Here is a 9077-nt window from a genome sequence, read left to right as displayed (position 1 = left end):
GCCCAGAAAGGCAGTGAGCTCCCCATTGCTAGAGGCAATTTAGTGGAACAGAGAGGTTTGCACATCAGGTGGGAGAGGAGTGCTGGGGGGAGCTGAAGGCCTTTAAAATTCCCTCCAGCGCTAATATTCTTTTCCTATCAACCCCACTGGGCTTCAGAATTTTTAAAAATCATATTCCCTGTTAGTAAAAACATTTTCAACAGGCACTCCCAATGTATGTTTATTTGTCTATTTATAAATACATTATATCCTTTTTGGACACGTATGCACTTTATAGAACAGAAACAAAAATAGAAAAATTTGAAATAATGAGATGAAAATACATAGATCGCTACCCTAAAGGACAGGGAGAATTGGAGGAGAGTGATGTAGCATTTATTGAGTACCTCCTGTGTGCCAGACTTCTGATGAATATTATTTCTTGAATCTTCAAAATATCCCTGAAAAGAATTGTAATGTGTGGTGTGTGTGTGTGTGTGTGTGTGTGTTTCCTTTGTGCAGATGAGAAACTGAAGCACAGAGAGGCAAAGTCGCTTTCCCAGTCACGCAGCATATAGCTGGCAGGGCTGGAATCTGGACCCCACCAGGCTGGCTCTGGATCCCAGTGCTCCACCCAGAGGCTTCAGGGCTTGCAGGGAAGGGGTGGGGCGTGCCAGGGGGCGGGGAAGAACCGTTCTGTTGTAGGCAATAGTCACAAGGTTAAGGTTCCAGCCTTCAGTTAAGTGGGAGGGACTGCAAAATTTGTCAAGAGCCTCAAATGACATCCCAAAGCATTTGGCCTTGAAACTGAGCAGCAGGTAGGATTCTCGAGCCACCGGCACAGTTGGGCACAGTTGCTACTCAAAGTGCGGTCTGTGGACCAGCGGCTTTGGCTTTACCTGGGAGTTTGTTAGAAATGCAGAATCGCAGGCCCTCACTCTGCTTCCTTTTCCTCAGCAGCTCTCACTGCCTACATAGTATGCCTGTATTTATTTTTCATTTCCCTCCTCCACCCGGGCCCACACAGGCTGTTCCAGCACTCAGAACAGCCAAGGCGCATAGTAGGTGCTCAATAAATATGTCGACTGAATGAAGGCCATGCCTCAAGGGGGGCCTTGGGCCTGTGGTGAGGCAGAGGCCTTGGAACCCGGGTCTGGCTTCCTGGGGCCACCATGAGGCCTGCCCCAAGGTTGCACCCCCACACCCCAGTTCCACTGAGGGAGGAGCAGCACCCCCACCAGTCTGGCACCCTCTAGTTTCTCCAACATGTCCTGCCTCTTCCCCCGTCTCTTCCAAGTCTAGTAATTCCTTTAGTTTTAGACTTTACCAAAAACCAAGAGGCCTTACTATGGCACCCTTCTGCCCAAATCCCCGTAGCACCTACGTACGAAGCCCAGGTCTTTGCTTGAAACTGGGGAGAAGAAACAGGCTAACGTGTTCCAATTTGGCCCGTCAGACTTCCAGTCGATGAGATGGGCCTCTCCATTGCCCTCTCTGTGCCTCAGTCTTCTTATCCATTTAGGGGCCAGTTACTGCTTTCTTGGCCGGACAAACGCCAAAGGTGGGATCACAGGTATGAAGCACCCAGTGCCCCAGGCGTTTGGAGAGGGGTAGAGTGAGGAAAAGGAGGAGAATAAGGGATTTCGTGGCAGAAGATCTGGGCTCATCCCCTCTGCTTGCCATGGACCCAATATGCAGCCCAGGTGGTCTGTCTCTGCCCATCACGGAGCCTCTGTCTGCCCATCTGTACAAATGGGGGCCGTGAATGGTGCAAACCTCAGTCAGGTGAGGCCAGCATCCACGCCCAGCCTTCTTCAGCGGACTGTGGGAGTCCATCGAGGTAACAGGCCCAAGAGCTCAGGAAATGACCTCTGGAGGCGCCTCCTACCCCACCTTCCCCCTCGCTCCAGGGGCAATGGCACTATAAAGGCCACCTGCTTCCCTGAGGCCACAGTGCCGGCTCCTCAGAAGCTGGGAGCGGAGAAAGCGGTGTGAGTTGCTTTGGTTTTCCCTGAGAGCAGGGCCGCTGCCGCCGGAGACAGATACTTCCTCTCAGGAGCAGGAACGAGGCCAACAGGAGCCCTGGCGTCCCTGCCTGGGAAGGAAACCCAAGTTCAACGAGGGCATCTATTCCTCCAGGAAACCCAGGCCAAGCTGGGCCATCAGGGCAGAGGAGCCTGCACGTTTGGCCGAGCTGCCAGTGCTGGCGGACAGATCTGCTGGCTCTAGCGGCATCTTCCACTCGTTCGCGGAGGCCCTGCTCTGTGCCGGCACCGCTGGAGACCGAAGACCCTGCACGGAGCCCACATTTGAGTGGGGGAAAGGCACAGCAGCCAAGGAATTTATCAGACTTGTATGCTTTCAAGAAAATCCAGTGGGGTAAGGGGGTGAGATATGACGGGTCCCCTTTAGATAGAGTGGTCAGGACAGGCTTCTCCAAGGAAGGGACTTGTGGGCAAAGATCCAAAGGAAGGGACAGAGCAAGCCAGGCTGCCAGCTGGGTGAGAGGACACTGTGCACAGGGAGCAGCAAGTGCAAAGGCCCTGGGGAATGTTCAAGGAATGGAGTGAGCCAGAGAAAGAGGAGGGAGGCAAGGTCAGAGAGGGGGCAGAGGGTGGGATCACAGGGGCTTCGTGGGCCACATTAAGACCTTGGGGGTTTAGAGGCAAGGTTATTGGGAGGTTTAGGCGGAAGGAAGGACAAGCTGGGGAGTACAGTGAGGAAGCAGGAAGCAAGTGAGGAGGTGAGAGATGGAGGTGGGTGGGACCAGAGGGGATACAGCGGTAAGGACTGGTCAGATAATGAGTTTATTTAGAAGGCAAGGCCCCGGTGATTGGCTGGCAGTACTGTGAGTGGAGAGGAAGAAAAAGAGAGGGTTCTAGGGAGACACCAAGGAATTTTGCCTGAGCAACTGCATGAGTGAAACTGGGATGGAGAAGATGGGACAGAGGCAAGCGCCAGCCATGGTTCTCAGCTGCAGTCTGCTGATTCCATCTGTCTGTCACTTCCCTCCAGCTCCGCCCCTCTTCCCTTTGTAGCCATGAATCTTGCCCTCAACCTGTTTTCAGAGAAGCATGGAGGCTGCGACCCATCCAAGATCCCACAGGTGGTGAGGGGCACAGCCCGGAGCTCTCAGCCCTGAGCTCCGGTGTCTCATCACAACTGAGAGAGTGAGACTCATCTGTTCATTCATCATTTCATTCACCAGATCCTTCCATGCCTACAGCGCCTCAGCAGGCCCAGCAATCATCAAGCCAGAGGGCCCAGAAATCATCAGCCAGCCCCTGATGACTGAGGGAGACCAGAGCGGGCACTGTGGGGCCACCCAGGCTCAAAGTCAGAATGTATAGAGGTTGGGGGCAGGGGCTGGGGAATGAGAACACCTGGATTCAAAGCCTAACTCTGCAGCTCACAAGGTGTGTGCTCTTGCACAAGTCCCCTAACCTCTCTGTGCCTCAGTTTTCTCATCTGTTAAGTGGGGATAAGAATTATAGGGAGTGAAAAGTATAGGAAAATCCACTAAAATCCTTTAGGCTTGGAGCTTAATAAGTGCTCCTACATTGTGCTATTATCACTGGGTAGTATTATCACTGGGCAGAGTCAGCACTTGAACTCCCAGTGTATAGTGAGGCAATCAGCTCTCTGTCTAGACGACAGTCCTTGCATCACCACCCTGCAGGGGGCCCCGGACCAGGAGTATAGGGGAAGGCTCAGCTCTGCACAGCTGGGCTCAGCTCCTGGCAGAGTCAGATCCCTAGAGCCTGAGAACAGTGTTTAGGGCCTGACAGCGTGGTCCCACCCCCGATGAGCTCGGAGAGTTGCTTGCTTGCCGCTGAGTCGCTGACTTCCCCAGGAAAGCATTAATTACAGCATGGCTCCCCTGGGCCCTGGCTCTGTGACCTGTCACAGCCCCTCAGCTTCAGGGCACTGGCTGCTGTCTCTGAGCCAGTGCTGTCACCCTTTTGCTTTGCCTGGCAGGGGGAGGACAGAAAACAGGGATAGAGAGGTGGACAAACAGGAAAACTGGGGCTGAGCTCATGACCCATTCCCACCAGTCTATTCAGTGGTTCTCAGAGGCTGAGCTCAGACCAGCAGCATCTGCATCAGCTGGGGACTGTTAGGAAAGCAGATTTTCAGACCTCCCCCGAGACCTGTGAATCAGCAATTCTAGGATCCCAGTTTAACAACTCCCTCCAGGTGACACTGGTGCCTGCTCACTTGGGAAACCACAGCTCTGAGTCCTGTGCAGCTATGGTGGTGGCGATTGCGGGGTGGGGGTGGGGGGGTGGAGGAGGAACGGGGAGGGGCATGCTGTGAAGAGGTGATTATAAAGTGAGGTGCGTTGAGCACAGGCTCAGAGAGACCCACCCACCTTCAAATCCAGACTTGCTGATGTCTTACCATGTGATCTTGCGCAGGTCACTTTTAAAATGAATACATATTTATTGAAACCTACTCTTTGCTGTTGAAGGCCCTGGGGCTGCATTGCTGGGAGAAAACAATGGCAATAGCCAACATCTTTTCCTATAGTCACTCATTTAACCCTTACAAGGTTCTACCCTTACCTGACTCTGGGCAGGTGAGGCACAGATGGGCAATGTAACTGTCCCACCACTAGTTTTAAGCAGCATTGAGGTTTGAGCCATACATGTGTTTCCAGGGCCAGGTGCTGGGCCCTGGGCTGCACTGAGCTGTGGCTAGTTAAGGAGACGGACAAAATGCAATAAAGACAGACAACACAGGCCGGTCATGATGTGTGCTTTGAAGACAAAAAATAACATAGGGAAGGGGATAGAGTGCATTGGGATGGGGGGGGGGGTGACTGTTTTAACTGGGTGGGTGGTCTGGCAAGGCCTCTCTGAGGGGGTGACCTGTGAGCAGAAACCTCTCTCTAAAGCAGCTTTCGTATCTGTAAAATGAATTATTAGCAGCTCTCCCAGGTGCGGTGTGAATATGTCACACGAACATGCCTGTGAAGCATACATAGTAGATGCCGAACAAATAGGAATTGTTGTTACTTGAAGAACTTGAGTTCCAACCCTAACTGGCTCAGCCCCTCAGTAACTGTGTGTCCCCAGCAAGTCACTATCACTCTGAACTTTGGTTTCTGCAGCTATAAAATGGGTGGCAGGAGCCTTGGAGATAAAGTCAGAGAACAGAACCGAAGCGGGGGTGGGGGGCGCTGTGCAGTAGGGCCCCCCACCTCCTGCCCCTGCCCTGTTTACTCTCCAGGCTGCCAGCAGCTCCTCTCTGGGGCTGTTGGTTCCCTGGTCCAGGCTGCCCAGGAGTCCTAGCTGTTTTTATTTTTATTGTTCTGGCTCCAAAGCTGAGGCCTCTCACTCCAAATGGCTCCTCTTGCCCAGAAAAATAGGTCGTTGGCAGCTCCAGCCTCCTGACAGGCCCCAGACAAAAGCGGCCTGGCGGGCCTGCCTGCTGACGCCAGCCCAGGGTTCCAGGAAGTGAGGAGCCGAGCCTGGGCAGGGCTGGTGCCAGGCAGAACTGGGTCCCTGCAGGTTCCAGCATGCCTTGGCAGAGTGACCCTGGTCAAGTCACTTTCTGCCTCCGGCCTTGTTTCCCGACCTCTGGGAACACACCGGAGTGACATCAGGGAGATGATGCATGTAGAAGGGCCAGGCACACACAGGGGTGCCATCACCCCCCTCCCCCACAGAGGCAAACTCCTTAGATGCTCCCACTATGGCTGCTTTCACGCCTGTGCCAGTACTGCCCCTGGGACCAGGGAGACCTGGTTATTCCTATTTCACAGATGAAGAGACTGAGGCTCATAAAAAAGTTTCCCCCAAGTCTCATCAGTCAAGTGGGCAGAGTCTTGGCTTCAAAGAACCTTGGTGCTCCCCTCCTCCTGCTCATTCCAGAGTTCTTTCCAGCAGGGCAGGGACATGGTCCGGCTTCTATAAAAAGATCCCTCTGGCTGCTGAGTGGAGAATAGATGGAGGAAGAGGGTGCCCAGGAGGGAGATGGTGGAGGCTTAGACCAGGGCGGTAACAGCTGTGGAGGCGCTCAGAAGGGGTTTGGTTCTGGATTTGAAGGGATGGTCCAGCCAGTGGGATGTGCTGCTGACAGATGGCGCACCAGGAGTGACAGAGAGGAGTCGGAGCAATGCAGGGATGCAGCTGCCTCTGGCTTCCCTTGTCGAGTCTTTCCGGTAGTCACTTAAATATCACCTCCTCTGAGGCCCTTCCCTCTCATTGGCCCTCTTGGGCCCTTTCTCTGCTTTTTTTCCTCCTATAGCTTTATCCCATCGGACAGACTAAATAGTGTACATACTGATTTGCTTGTTTGTCCCCGCTCGAATGTCAGTCCCTTGGGGAAGGAGTTTCTGTCTGTCGTTTTTTTTTTCTCCCCACCTGCTGCACCCTCAGTACCTAGCACGGAGCCTGGCACATAGTAGACGCATAATTAATACTGTTGATTGCATGAATGAATCATGTATGTATGAGGCAACTCAATTTTAATCCAGGGCAGCCCAGAGGCCTCCTATGTCTGCCATAATCTCACTGTGACTTCAAACAAATTCCCGCAACCTCAGGCTACCCGGCTGCCCACTGGTCTCAGTGACTTCCCACCCCTGATGGTTGGCCAAGGGGGATGTTCCTATGGATGCTGGAGCAAGAAAACAAGGCCTAGGCCCCCTCCTGGGACAGTGAAACTGCCCTAGTGCTGGGAACCCCTGCTGGGTCCTTTGCCAGAGGAGGTGCTATATATAAATAGCAGGTGGTTCAATTATTATCCTTCCCTAATCCGCCGTCTCCTAATCCCAGGCAGGGTGTGTGTGTGTGTGTGTGTGTGTGTCTGCCCTGGGGAATGGGGAATGGCAGAACCTTCTGGAAGCCCAGGCCAGGGTCTGCCTCATCTCTGACCTTCATCAGCAGCCCCGGCCCCCATTCCCACCCAGATGGATTCTAATAATGGATTTCTCCAGGAGTCTCAGCTGGTCACCTTCATGGTCTCTGCCAGATGTGGCCTGAAGAGTTAGAGACTCGCTACCTCCCACTCAGATACTAGGATCCCAGGACAACCTCCTCACTGGTGCTCCGATTCCGTGTTCCCCTCCCTGCAGCCCACTCTCCACTGGAAACCAGGCTGGCCTGGCCTTTTACACATATGGATCACACCATGGTGCTCTCCTGCTTAAACCCTCCAATGACTTCCTATCTGCAGAATAAACGCCTGCTTTACCAAGGCCTGCAAGACCACCTACCTGGACCACTCTCCCCCATCGCTCACTCATTCCCCTCCAGCCAAACTGGCCCCAGGGCCTTTATCTATACCGCTCCCTCTTCCTGGAACAGCAAGTCCCCAAACCCTCACCCTGTTACCCCTTGTGATTCAGCTCCCAGCTTCTCAGGGAGGCCTCACCCTTATCTAAATTAGCACACCCTTCTCACTCTCTGAGCTCAATCTTCTGTTGTTCATTAATTATTTCTACTTGTCTACTTATCTGTCTCTCCACTAGAATGTAAATGCCTCATGGACAGGAACATTGTGAGGGTTCCTGCTTGTATCTCCCATACCCACAGGAAAAAAAAAATCCCCTTGTACTTCAAATACTGCCCAGAACCCTGTGGGCTCCCCAGGACTGTTGTCAAACACTTTACTTATTTGTCGAGTGCTATGGAGCACTTGGGACATGCTGGACACTCTTTAAAGTGTTGTGCAAGCATTAACTCACCCAATCCCCACTCCAGCCTTTTCAGGTAGATACTCAGGTTGGCCTCGTTTCAGATGAGGAAGGTGAAGCACCCCAAATCTACACAGCTCGTAAGAGGTAGCTGGCAGGATTGGAACCAGGGAGTCTGGTCCCTGCTCTCAAGCCGTGCCCGGCCTGCCTCTCTCTTAGCACAAGTCCAGGACCAGCATCCCACAGGGAGGCTGGGATGGGAGTGAGGGTATCTCTTTGCAAAGGTCTCTATTTAGCCGGGGATTCAGAAAGTCAAAATTGTCGCTACCCCTGGCCTTGCTGTGTGGCCTGAGGCAAGTCCGCTTCCTCTCTGGGCTCCCTTTTGTGGCTTCATTCATATTCTTTACTTCACAGCCTTGCCGCCAAGCAAAATGGGATGTGGCTGCTTTCCAAGCCCCATTAGCAGAGAGCCTTGGACTCCGTTCCCTCCCACTGTCCTGAGCCACCTTTGCCAGGTGACCAGCACTCCCACTCACCGTCACTGACCTGGCTGCTACTGGGCACGCAGCTCAGCTTAAGAACAAGGGGAGAGAAAGAGGAAGGAGGAGAGGGGGACAGGAAGCCTGAAAGACAGAGACGTATTGAGGCTCTGTCCTCTCCAGCTCCAAGCCTCTTGCCTCTGTTCCCCTCCTTTGCCCTCATATTATTACTCATTACTTGTCATGTTCCTGGAGCCCAGGACGTCAAGCCCCCCTTCCCCGCACCCCCAGAGCCTGCCACCGGGAGGCACCTGGCAGAGAGCGCCCACCTCCTCAGGGAGGTGAGGACCCTTCCCCTCTAGTTTCCTGGCCACAGCCCTCCTCGCAGTCTTCCTCTCCTCTGCGCCTCTTTTCCAGGCAGCACTGAAATCCTTCCTACACACACGCTATTTTTGTACCATCACTCTCTCCTTCCTCTCCCCCTTCCCCCCACATTCACTTACTTCCTGCTTTTCCTTCACCGAGGCCCAGCTCGGACAGAATCGGGGCCCCTATGGCCCAAGCGTACCCCCAACTGGGCCCTCCTTTGGAGCAGGGGCGGGGCCACTTGGGAAGGGGCAAAGGCCGACACCCCGAGTCCCCACCACTCCCCCACTCCTTCGCCGCCTCCAGCCGGTCGGCAGAGGGAAGCGGGGACTGACCGCGGCCGGAGCCAGGAGGCCAGGGAGGCCGGCCGCAACTTCCCCAGTCCACCTTAAGAGGATGCGGTGCCCAGCGCGCGGCGCCGACCGGAGACAAACAAGTTTGCGCTAAGTGGAGTGGGGCTCGGACCCGGGCCGCCCCGGCGCTACCTCCCCGGCCGCCGCAACCGCTCCTCCATTAGGTCCGAGACCGGCGGGCGGTGGGAGGGAGCGTGAAGGGGGGCGGGCCGGGTTTGTTGACAGCCTCACGGGCCTCTGAACTGGTACATTGTAGAA

This window comes from Myotis lucifugus, unplaced genomic scaffold (assembly GCF_000147115.1).
Source record: "Myotis lucifugus unplaced genomic scaffold, Myoluc2.0 scaffold_60, whole genome shotgun sequence".
NCBI classification, from domain to species: Eukaryota; Metazoa; Chordata; class Mammalia; order Chiroptera; family Vespertilionidae; genus Myotis; species Myotis lucifugus.
This window is presented reverse-complemented; position numbering follows the sequence as displayed.